The sequence below is a fragment of the Bombina bombina genome, chromosome 4 (assembly GCF_027579735.1).
Source record: "Bombina bombina isolate aBomBom1 chromosome 4, aBomBom1.pri, whole genome shotgun sequence".
NCBI classification, from domain to species: domain Eukaryota; kingdom Metazoa; phylum Chordata; class Amphibia; order Anura; family Bombinatoridae; genus Bombina; species Bombina bombina.
Genome location: NC_069502.1, coordinates 848,818,053 through 848,830,355, shown reverse-complemented (window position 1 = coordinate 848,830,355; position 12,303 = coordinate 848,818,053). Strand labels below are relative to the sequence as shown.

The 12,303-nt window shown below is 33.7% G+C and overlaps 1 protein-coding gene across 1 annotated transcript in view; it reads left to right on the top strand.

Annotated features, from left to right (window-relative positions):
- LOC128657976 (zinc finger protein 605-like) overlaps positions 1-12,303 on the top strand; it is a 173,615-nt gene that overhangs the window by 32,462 nt on the left and 128,850 nt on the right. The gene's annotated exons all lie outside the window — the stretch shown is intronic.

Genomic DNA, 12,303 nt, shown 5'->3' with positions numbered 1-12,303 from the left:
CTTACAGGATGATCTGGATAAGGGCCTATCTGCCAGTTCTCTGAATGGGCAGATTTCTGCTCTTTCAGTTTTGTTTCATAGGAAGATTGGTAATCTTCCTAATATTCATGGTTTCTTTCAGGGTTTGGTTCATATTAAAACTGTGGTTAAGCCAATTTCTCCTCCATAGAATATTAAAGTGATTGTAAACTTAAATAATTCACCTTTAGTGATCATAAACATTGCGCCGTTCTTCCACCCTCATCTCATAGTCGATTTTCATCTTCGATTCCAAATCTGGCTTCATCCAATTGTTGTGTGCCCCCTTTGGCGTCCAGCTTGTTGGGCATCCAATGATTAGATGAAGCTAGATTCCTCATTGAAGACAAACATTGAGTGTGAGATGTTGGGGTGGAGGAACGGTGAGATGTTTGAGATCACAAAAGGTGAATTATTTTAATAATTAAGCGTCTACATTTATTTTAATGAATGAAAGTGCCCCTCTTTTAATTATTTATTACATATAGTGCTGATGCAATTGCCTAAGTTTACAATCACTTTAACCTGGTTTTGCAGGCTTCTCCTTTTGAACCTATGTATAAGGTGGATATTAAACAGCTCTCTTGGAAGGTTTTATTCCTTTTGGCTGTGTCTTCTACTAGAAGAGTTTTAGAGTTATCTGCTCTTTCTTTTTATCCTTCTCATCTTGTTTTTCATCAGGATAAGACAGTTTTACAGACTACTTTGAATCTTTGCCTAAGGTTGTTTCTTCAGATAACATTAGCAGATACATTTTTCTCTATTTTTTTGTGTCCTGATTCTAAGAATGCTTCAGAGAGATCTTTGCTTAATTTGGATGTTGTTAGAGCATTGAAATATTATATTGAAGCTACTAGGGATTTTAGACAGATTTCTAGTTTGTTCATTCACTGTGGTGCTACAAAAGGACAGAACGTCTCTGCTGTTTCTTTGGCCTTTTGGTTTAAACTTTTGATTTACAATGCTTACTTTGAGACAGGCCAACCTCCACCACAACGGATTACTGCTCACTTCATGGTCTTTAAGAACGAGGCTTCAGTTGACCAAATCTACAAGGCAGCTACTTGGTTTTCTTTGCATACTTTTACTAAATTCTACCATTTTGATGTTTTTGCCTAATTATTATTATTTTTTTTATTGAGGTTTAATGTCATGACATACAACAAGGTAGAACAAATGTCAAATACAATAAGCTGATACAAATAATTTCTATAGACAATGATGGGATAGCATGTCAATTAGAATGTTGACCCTCCGGATTTCACAGAAGACAACTCATGGGCATGATGAGACTAATACAAGTTAAAGAAGGCACTCAGAAATAAGAGAGGACACTTTTGGACCTCATTTAGTAAACCTCTTTTTTCTTTGTAGTAAATAACTAGAATGATTAGTAAAGACACAAATAAATGTAACACAAACATCTGCTTTTTGGTTCAAAGAATAGTTAGTGACATAAAACTTAGCGTCAATACAGGAGACTTCCCCATAAAGTATGCCTAGGGAGTAAATCTAATGGTATAATAACCAGAAAGGATGGACTTCATGGATCAATTCCCGATTAGATATATTGAGGGGCACTTCACTGCTGTATTATGGAAAATAAGGTATACTCCTTACATCTGTGGTTAAATAACTCAAAATTTATAAATTAGTTCACTGACCACAAATAAAGCTGTGTATGAAACAGGATGTATTGGAGCTAGAACATAGGGCCAGATTATCTAGCAGGCAAGGGAATATTTTTGCAAGGGCAAATAATATGTTGGAACATAGGGTGAGCATCTCCAGTAAAGTGGTTAACAACAAGTCTCACTCATAATGCTTAACATCTAGCTAGGACAGGCAACATGAGGTATACACCTATCAGGACATATTATACAGTATATATCTATGGTCCTCATTTTAATAATATGATATTAGAAAATAGAATGGATGTAAGATCCTGTGCTATATAAATCTATACTATAAAGAGGGCTAATATACACATATAATATAGGAAACAAAACCGATGCTATTAGCCTGCACATCATAAGCTACAATATAAGAATGTTCCCATCACCCAAATATGGTATGTGTGGTATAGCAAAGTAAGAATATTGCTTGGAAAAAGTTCCTAAGTATTTGAACAACAACAACACCAAAGCAGGTCTAGCCTGCACAAATCATAATGTTAGTATGTCTTAAGTATAGATATGAGTCACTGCGTGAAGAGGGTTTCAACATTAAAGTATAAAGCTTGCCCTGCAAAGTATCTATTTATAATTGAACTCAGAGATGAACACTATAGTTAATAAAAAGCTGCTATGATGGTAGAGACAAGCTTAATTGAGTTAATTGTAGATTAGCGAGTTGCATGTATCCATAACAGTAACAACATATCAGTCCCTCTATCAATGGGGCATCAGGGTAAGGCACATAAGGAAAGCTTAAAGACAATATATATATGCTCAGCAGGTCTTATGTTAAGGGTTAGAAGCGTAGAAAAAATGGTAAATGTCCAGTTGGTGACAGGCTAAAGATACACAGCTAGTGACTACATGCTGAATATCTTACATAAGCTATGGAACGTTAAAATGAAAAAACAATAATAAAGATTAAACTTGGAAGTGAATACTATAGTTATTGTACAACTGTAATATTAAGCAATTATAGATATCGTGAGTCTATAGGTTATAGGCCCCCCTACAGCAATTAAAGTAAATCCTGTTCTCAGACAGATAGGCAATATGAGTAGTGTGTACCATATATTCAAAGTCAGCTAATACACGCCCCAAAGACTGAGTATAAGGGGTTGAATAGTACATCCGTAAAAATTTTTGCGGCCAAACATTTACCGTATTTCTAGTTCCAGAATAGGCAGTTTATTCTTCAGCAGTTCTCTAGGAGCTGGTTACCAGATTGCCTCCCAAGCACGGAGGAAAAGCAGGCCTCCTGGGTCCCAAGAGGTGTGGAGATGCGAATGCGGCCATAGTAGAGCCGGCAGGGGCTGAGCTGCGTCACAAGGGAACATATGGAGACCCAGTCATGGCTGAAGGGAGGTATGGAGTATGCAACCTAGGATTTATATAGATGTGATCCTGTTTCTGCGTTGGGAGCGCTTGTAGATTGCACCCCATTTTCTCCCGGTTCTGCGGCCCCTCTGATCGGAGCACTTTTAATGTGACGCCATAGACTTGAGGTAGATTTTTAGAGCTCTTCAGGACAGTCACTGCACTTTTCACTAGAACTGAATCATGTTGTACTGTTGTTTCCACAGCTCTAGACTCTCTGTCTCCCGCTGATATGCTAAAGGTAGGGAGTAGACGCTGGGGCCCCAAAGCGCCATCACTCCCTCCTTCCATCTTACAGGTCTCAGGTCAGGTGGGTTTTAAGAGCGAGTTAGTGCTTCTGTTACCAAATGCTGTGTTAAGCTCATCTTCTAGGGCCACATGGTGACCAACAAACAAGCCGCGCAGCTCCTCCAGGAAACTTGAAGGGATCTCCATAGTGGGTGTTTAATAGTACACTATAAGCAAGGATGAGGCAGACTGTATTTTTCTAAGCATATACTGGCCTCTAGTTATCAAGCCGCCAACCTCAAATACGCTGGAATTCTGCAGCGTATTTGTGGCGAGGCTGATTCGCCTAAGTTATCAAGCCCTACTGCCCGGCAAAAGTAGAATATAGTGACGTAAGCTTCAATCCGCCGGACTCCGACACGGATTGATTCTTACGTCACTACAGATGTTCCGAACGCAAGTTCGGCACAATTTGACTATTTTTGGAAGTTATCAAATGACTAGCAGGTATGCTCGGCACTTTTCCGGCCCAGCGTACCTGGTTTTCAATCCGCCGCCCTGGAGGCGGCGGATCCCATAGGAACCAATGGGAGTCTGACCATAGTGAAAGTTCATGTTCGCTGCTGCCCGACATCCCATTGATTCCTATGGGAGCTGTCTACACCTTACACCCTAACATGTACCCCGAGTCTAAACACCCCTAATCTGCCCCCCCCTACACCGCTGCCACCTATATTAAACATGTTAAACCCTAAACCGCCGCTCCCGGAGCCCACCGCAACTATAATAAATATGCTAACCCCTAAACCGCTGCTCCCGGACCCCGCCGCCACCTATATTAAATTTATTAACCCCTAATCTGCCCCCCCTACACCGTCGCCACCTATAATAAATTTATTAACCCCTATCCTGCCCCCCCTATACCACCACCAACTATATTAAACTAATTAACCCCTAAACCTAAGTCTAACACTAACCCTAACACCCCCCTAACTTAAATATTATTTTAATAAATCTAAATAAAAATTACTCTTATTAACTAAATTAATCCTATTTAAAACTAAATACTTACCTATAAAATAAACCCTAATATAGCTACAATATAACTAATAATTATATTGTAGCTATTTAAGGATTTATTTTTATTTTACAGGAAAATTTAAATTTATTTTAACTAGGTACAATAGCTATTAAATAGTCATTAACTATTTAATAGCTACCTAGATAAAATAAAGACAAATTTACCTGTAAAATAAAAACTAACCTAAGTTACAATTACACCTAACACTACACTATCATTAAATAAATTATTCCTATTTAAAACTAAATACTTACCTGTAAAATAAACCCTAAGATAGCTACAATGTAATTAATAATTACATTGTAGCTATCTTAGGATTTATTTTTATTTTACAGGCAACTTTGTATTTATTTTAACTAGGTACAATAGTTATTAAATAGTTATTAACTATTTAATAACCACCTAGCTAAAATAAATCCAAAATTACCTGTAAAATAAATCCTAACCTAAGTTACAATTAAACCTAACACTACACTATCATTAAATAAATTAAATTAATTAAATACAAGTAGCTACAATTAAATACAATTAAATAAACTAACTAAAGTACAACCCCCCCCCCCACTAAATTACAGAAAATAAAAAAATATTACAAGAATTTTAAACTAATTACACCTAATCTAAGCCCCCTAATAAAAAAAAAAAATAATAATAATAAAAGTCCCTACCCTATACTTCATTACCAAGTAACCAGCTCTTTTACCAGCCCTTAAAAGGGCTTTTTGTGGGGCATGCCCCAAAGTAATCAGCTCTTTTGCCTGTAAAAAAAATACAACCCCCCCAACATTAAATCCACCACCCACATACCCCTACTCTAACCCACCCAAACCCCCCCTAACTAAACCTAACACTACCCCCTGAAGATCTCCCTACCTTGAGTCGTGTTCACCCAGCTGGGCCGAAGTCTTCATCCCAGGGGCGCTGAAGATGTCTTCCATCCGATAGAAGTCTTCATCCAGGCGGCGTTTAATCGGAATTAATGTAGGAAAAATCTGATTGGCTGATTCAATCAGCCAATCAGATTCAAGTTCAATCCGATTGGCTGATCCAATCAGCCAATCAGATTGAGCTTGCATTCTATTGGCTTTTCCGATCAGCCAATAGAATGCGAGCTCAATCTGATTGGCTGATTGGATCAGCCAATCGGATTGAACTTGAATCTGATTGGCTGATTGAATCAGCCAATCAGATTTTTCCTACCATAATTCCGAATGGCTGATAGAATCCCATCAGCCAATCAGAATTCGAGGGACGCCATCTTGGATGACGTCACTTAAAGGAATATTAATTCGGCGAGTAGGCGTCGGTAAAGAAGGATGGATCCACGTCGGCTGCTTTGAAGATGGGTCCGCTCCGCTCCGGATGGATGAAGATTGAAGACGCCGCCTGGATGAAGACTTCTATCGGATGGAAGACCTCTTCAGCACCCCTTGGATGAAGACTTCTATCGCATGGAAGACATCTTCAGCACCCCTTGGATGAAGACTTTGGCCCGGCTGGGTGAACACGACTCAAGGTAGGGAAATCTTCAGGGGGGTAGTGTTAGGTTTATTTAAGGGGGGTTTGGGTGGGTTAGAGTAGGGGTATGTGGGTGGTGGGTTTTAATGTTGGGGGGGTTGTATTTTTTTTTACAGGCAAAAGAGCTGATTACTTTGGGGCATGCCCCGCAAAAAGCCCTTTTAAGGGCTGGTAAAAGAGCTGGTTACTTTGTAATGTAGTATAGGGTCGGGACTTTTATTATTTTTTATTTTTTTTATTTTATTAGGGGGCTTAGATTAGGTGTAATTAGTTTAAAATTTTTGTAATCTTTTTTTATTTTCTGTAATTTAGTGTTTTTTTGTACTTTAGTTAGTTTATTTAATTGTATTTAATTGTAGCTACTTGTAGTTAATTAATTTAATTTATTTAATGATAGTGTAGTGTTAGGTTTAATTGTAACTTAGGTTAGGATTTATTTTACAGGTAATTTTGGATTTATTTTAGCTAGGTGGTTATTAAATAGTTAATAACTATTTAAAGGTAAGGTAAAGTTGACACCAGTACTTAACGCTATTTGTACGATAATAAAAAATAAACATAAGTTTCATTCATCAATTCACAAATATCCCGCATAAATCTACCTTTCTCTACCTGTTTTTTATGTCCTGTGTACAATATTTCGTCTGCCCGACATTTTCCTTTATTTGATTGACATCCGCTTTCAATATAACCCTCCAATCTGCATTTTCCCCTTCAGGGGTTTAGCCCATCAATCCCGACGTCACTCGCCTATTGAGCGCATGCGCTGGACTAGACTCAAGCCTCTTCAAACTGTGCTCGTTCGCGAGTAGCGCATGCGCAGTGCTAGCGGTGTAGCGATCACTTAGTTTGCTTCTTTCTAACCATTTCAAAGATCGCACCGCAAGTGTTGGTAAGATATGAAGCTCCTGATGTGTACAATGAACAGCGATGTAAAGAATCACTCTTTTTTTTGGTCAAAAATATTGTTGTATTTGAAATAGGATGTCAATCTGCAAAATATGCTATAAATAATAATAAAAAAACGGGGAATATAAATTTTTAAATACATTTAAATAATAAATATGTAATTGCCGTATTTGCGATTTTACATTAGCAAAGTAACACAAGCATAAAGCTTTTGATTGAAATTCAATCTAAAAGAACGTTATTTACAAAAATTGGATATTATTCCGTTAGAATACGGTTAGATTAAAACATTTTTTATTGATGTAATATAAAAAAAGGAATCTTTGTATTCTATTGCACATCTACTTATGTACTGTACTTTGTAAGTAACGAAATATTGTCTACCCAATGAAATAGTCAATTTCCTTGTGTATTACTGTTTGTTATTTTCATATTTGTTTTGATGTATTATAATGTATGTATGTACATCAACATTATTTGTATGCATCTATCTTTCTTATAAATATGATGTTATTCCCTTTTTCATATTAATTTGTATTAATATATTTTAATAACATATGTCACATTCAAGCTTGTTAGGTTATAGTAGTTCCTCACATTGCTATTTAATCTATATATTTTTTTTTAATATCTTGAGATAGGATATAAGAGAACCATAGAGTATTATATTACAATTCAAAATATTGTTTATAATATTAAAAGGATTTCAATTATTCAATCTTTTATAGACAATTACACATTTTTTTTTTGTCTTCAAAATAGATACTGTTTTACATATAATTGCACAAACAATAAACATATTTTAGAGAACCACATTTATATTAAAATCCTATTTACATTCAATTTATCTAAACTTTTAAACTATTTTCACACAATAGAGAGTGGTGTTAGAGGTCAAAAAAAGATAGCTTTGATTATGTACAAAAGAAAGGTGGATATAGTATAAAACAGTGGGGGGTAGAGATTAAAAGATATAGAGATACAATTATTTAGTTGAGACATTCACTTTATCTAAACTTTTAAACTATGCTCATACAATTGAGAGTGTTGTGAGAGTTCAAAACAATATATATTTGATTCAGTACAAAAGAAAGGTGGATATATACTAAAACAGTGTGTTGTAGAGCTTGAAATATATTGACAAAGAATTTTAAGAAAATGTTTATTAATAAAAAAAAATAGAGAGAGAAGCTCTATTTATTTTAGAGAGTCAAACACAGTGTGAGAGAACGAAAAGTCTTTGTAGATAGAACAAAAGATAGGTGCATATAGAAATACAATAATTTGTTTGAGATATTAACTTTATCTAAACTTTTAAACTATGCTCACACAATAGAGAGTGGTGAGAGCGTTCAAAAAAATATATCTTTCATTCAGTACAAAAGAAATGTAGATATAGTATAAAACAGTGGGGGGTGGATCTGAAAAGATATTGTCAAAAACAATTAAATGTTTTTAGAAATAATTCCACTGTAAAGTAACTGGTTAAACACATAGTCAAAGGGAGACATTTAAAATTAAACTTTCATGATTGAGGTAGAGCATGCTATTTTAATAGACTTTTCTAGTTATTTATATTTTGAAAATTAGCATCAACTGTTACTAGCCCCATGTCAGCAACTCCAATTAGTTTTTGAAAGGAACATGAAAGTCATAATTAAATTTCCATCATTCAGATAGAAATTGCACACCAAAAATAAATAAATACACTTTCTATTTTACTTTTATTATTATGTACTTCATTAATTTGGTATCCTTTGGTGTCCTTTGTTGAAGAGCATACCTTAGTGGGATGTGCACGTGGGTTTCTCGAACACCATATTGCAGCAGCTGTGTTGGCAGTATTGACAACTTGTCCTTTGTGTAAAACTTGTATGGTAAATTATTTCTATTTTTACAATACAGTAGTGAGTAGAGAATAGATTGTGTATCATTCTAATTGCTTAGTAACTGGCACTGTGCCACAGAATTGCGTGAGTGTGTATGTGAGCAGAGTGTGTGTTGTTGTCAGTGAGCAGAGTATGTGTGCTTTTTTCTCCAGGTAATCGATACATTGCCAATGAGATGGTGCTTTATTGCAGTGTTTCTCAACAATGGTCCTCAAGTACCCCCAACAGGCCAGGTTTTTATTATAGCTGAATCAGTGCACAGGTGAAGTAATCAGCTGATCAGTAACTCAGTGTTTACTAACTTGCTCTCACCCATCACCTGATTATGTCACCTGTGCACTGGTTCAGTTCTCATTTAAACCTACCCTGTTGGGGTTACTTGCTGCCCTCTATACATTGGCCTCACCAGTCTCTGACCTCACTGCACGTCACTGGTTTGGCATAATCAACAAATTATTTCTTATTTTTGAATGAAATTGGGTTTATTACATTCCACATATTATAAATTTAATTTGATTCTTATATTTTTTGTTTTTCATTTTACTTATCAAGATTGATAATACATAATGGCATCGAACTACGACAACCTTACTGGAAGAACTCTTCTTGAACTGAGTCAACAAGAGGTGCAAGACATGGTAATTATAGTTTATAATTTTAAATTAAACTTGATATACATTGTAAACTTTCCTGTATATATATATATATATATATATATATATATATATATATATATATATAATTTTTACCCAAAAAAAATTCTATTGTTATGTGTATCCAGTACACGGATTTATCCATTACTTTTGTTATACTCTACTTTCCAAATGCTAAGCTGCAATAGGATTATACAAATCAGAGATGTCTATATAGCTCCTCCCCTAACTGCCACCAACACTCAGTATCTTGGATCTCTTTACAAGGGAATTATCAAAAGACATGTTTTTAATTTTCATAGTTATCATACTTAAAATCTAATTCCCCTTATCTGATCTTCCATGTAGATAAGATATTTTATGGTAACAACACTTCTTTTATTCCTAAAGTAGTATTTAAATTGACGTCACTGTGTTCTAACCATTCTTCAAATAATGAAAGTCTTTTACACAATCTTGACGTGTTTTGCACCTACAATTTTTATTTTCAATTTAAAAAAGTTTTACGCAAAACATCAGCATTATTTGTCGTCTAATTTGGAGAAAGTAGAGTCCAAAAGACTTCATCAACTTCAATTTATTTTTCTTTTACGAATTAGAATCCACTTATGTTATGAGACTGCTGGCCAGCAGGCGCATGTAAGGATTACAGTTCATTACATTAGAGTTTTGTGTTCTACACGTTCATTTACAAATTATTATTCTGTCGAATAGATTAGTAAGGTGGCAATTTGGTCTTTGCTTCATATTTTTTCTAAATTATAATAATTTTTATACTATTCCTTCTTAGGGGCATGTTTTTTGTATAAAGGTCTTACAGTCAGTACTGACTTCAGTTTAAGCGCCTGCATTGTCCCTCCATTCATCATTTTCAGAAAGCATATTTATGGTTATCACAAAAGTAATGGATGAATACGTGGCATGGATACACATTACAAGAGAAAAAATATTTTATCCTTACTTGACACTTTTCTTTCTCGTGTGGTGTATACAGTATGCGGCCCGCCCTGTAATTTTCTGTCGGATGTTGTTTTTTAATTTTTAAACTCCAATCAACAATGCACCATATATTTAAGAATTTCTTTGGCATTTATTTGTTAATATGTCTGTGGCTGACATTCAGGAGGGGAGCTATATATACAGCTCTGCTATGGGTGAGCCTCTTGCAGCTTCCTTTTGTGAAGCAGAACAATCCACAAATAATTGATGAATATGTGGACTGGATACACCTCAAGAGAAATAAATTTAATATTTAATTATAATTTCTTTAATTTATTTTTATATATATATTTATATATATATATATATATATCTATAAAATATATAGATAAATTTATAAATATATATATATCTATATCAATATATTTTTATATATATTTATCAAAATATATATTTATATATATATATATATATATATATATATAAACATACACCATTATATATATTAGATTGTTAAATACTTTTTTCTTTTTTATCTATTTAAGATGCAAACTCTAATATCTGAACGTAATGCAGAGATACGTGAAATCGATGTTTCACAAAGTCATCAATGGGATCCAAGAAGATCTGAAGAAGAAATAGAAAGGGAGTCAGCTGCTTACGATTTTGAAAATCCAATTTATTCTATAGATGATAATTCAATTCGGCTAGAAAATTTAGAATGGTGCCTTTGTGGTAACTGTCAACTTATGCCTACCATAATTGAAAGTATTTGTTGTCGTGAAAAGGAAGAGATTCTTTACCACATACCAGATGGTAGATCATGTATTTGCGAGTCTGAAAATCACATACGTGAAAATGATCAGGGTTTCCTAAACCGTGTTGCACAAATAATAGGAAGTCTTGGACCAATGCGTAGTCAATCCCGACAAGCTATTACGCAAAGGTAATTTTAATTCAGTATTCTTTTTTCATGAAGAGTCTACCTTACAATTTTTATAGTTGTAAAATATAGATTGAATAGCCAATATATAATTTTACATAACAAACACATTTCTAAAAAAAGTGACAGTATATATTTTTAAAAGATAGATAGTGCCGCTATTACATTATCTGCATTTTTGCATTACCTGCACAATAACGTTAATATACTCTTTATATATGTGAATACTTTGTCTTTAAAACTATGAAAAATGTGCAAACTGCACACTTATATCATTTATTTTAACACACTGGCATCTTAGAAAATCAGAGCTGGCTCCCATGTAACTCAACGCTCCTGAACTCAATTTTATATATATGATACATTTATATATATTTTCTTTATTATTTGAATAAAAATTAATTTTTAACTTCTATTTTCTGAAATAGAGCATATCGTAAACTGTCCTATAGAGCTTTTTCAACATGGATAAATGGCGAAATGGGTCCAAGAAATCGGAAACCTATACCATCGTGTGTAGTCAATAGTATTCGCCAACGTTTCCCAGCTCCGGATAATATTTATGTTGGCTTCCATTACCCTGAGGATGACGGACCAGCAACAGAGATGATATTGGATTAGTTCTTCAAAAAATTATATTTAAATATTATAGTTATACCAGATTAATAAAATTTTTGTTTTCAGTAATTTTCAACTGTTGATATCTTTAATTAAACATTCTTTTTTTTAAAAATTTGATTAAAAATATTTTCCATTTGATTATGAATCTATGTAATTATTTTTTTCTTTTCTATGACTCTTGGATATATTACATTTACTATTGTAGTATAAAATAATTTTTAAATTCTTAATTAAATAAAAAATAATTACTTTTATATATATATATATATATATATATATATGTATTTAATTTTTGCATTATTAAATATATAAATAATGGTTTATATTTCAATAACTCAACACTATTACATAAAATCTTAAACATTTTTTTAAAAAAATTAAAATTTTATTAAATTATTGAGATAATGATCTTAGAATTTTTTTTTTTAAATACTAATAATTCAATACACTT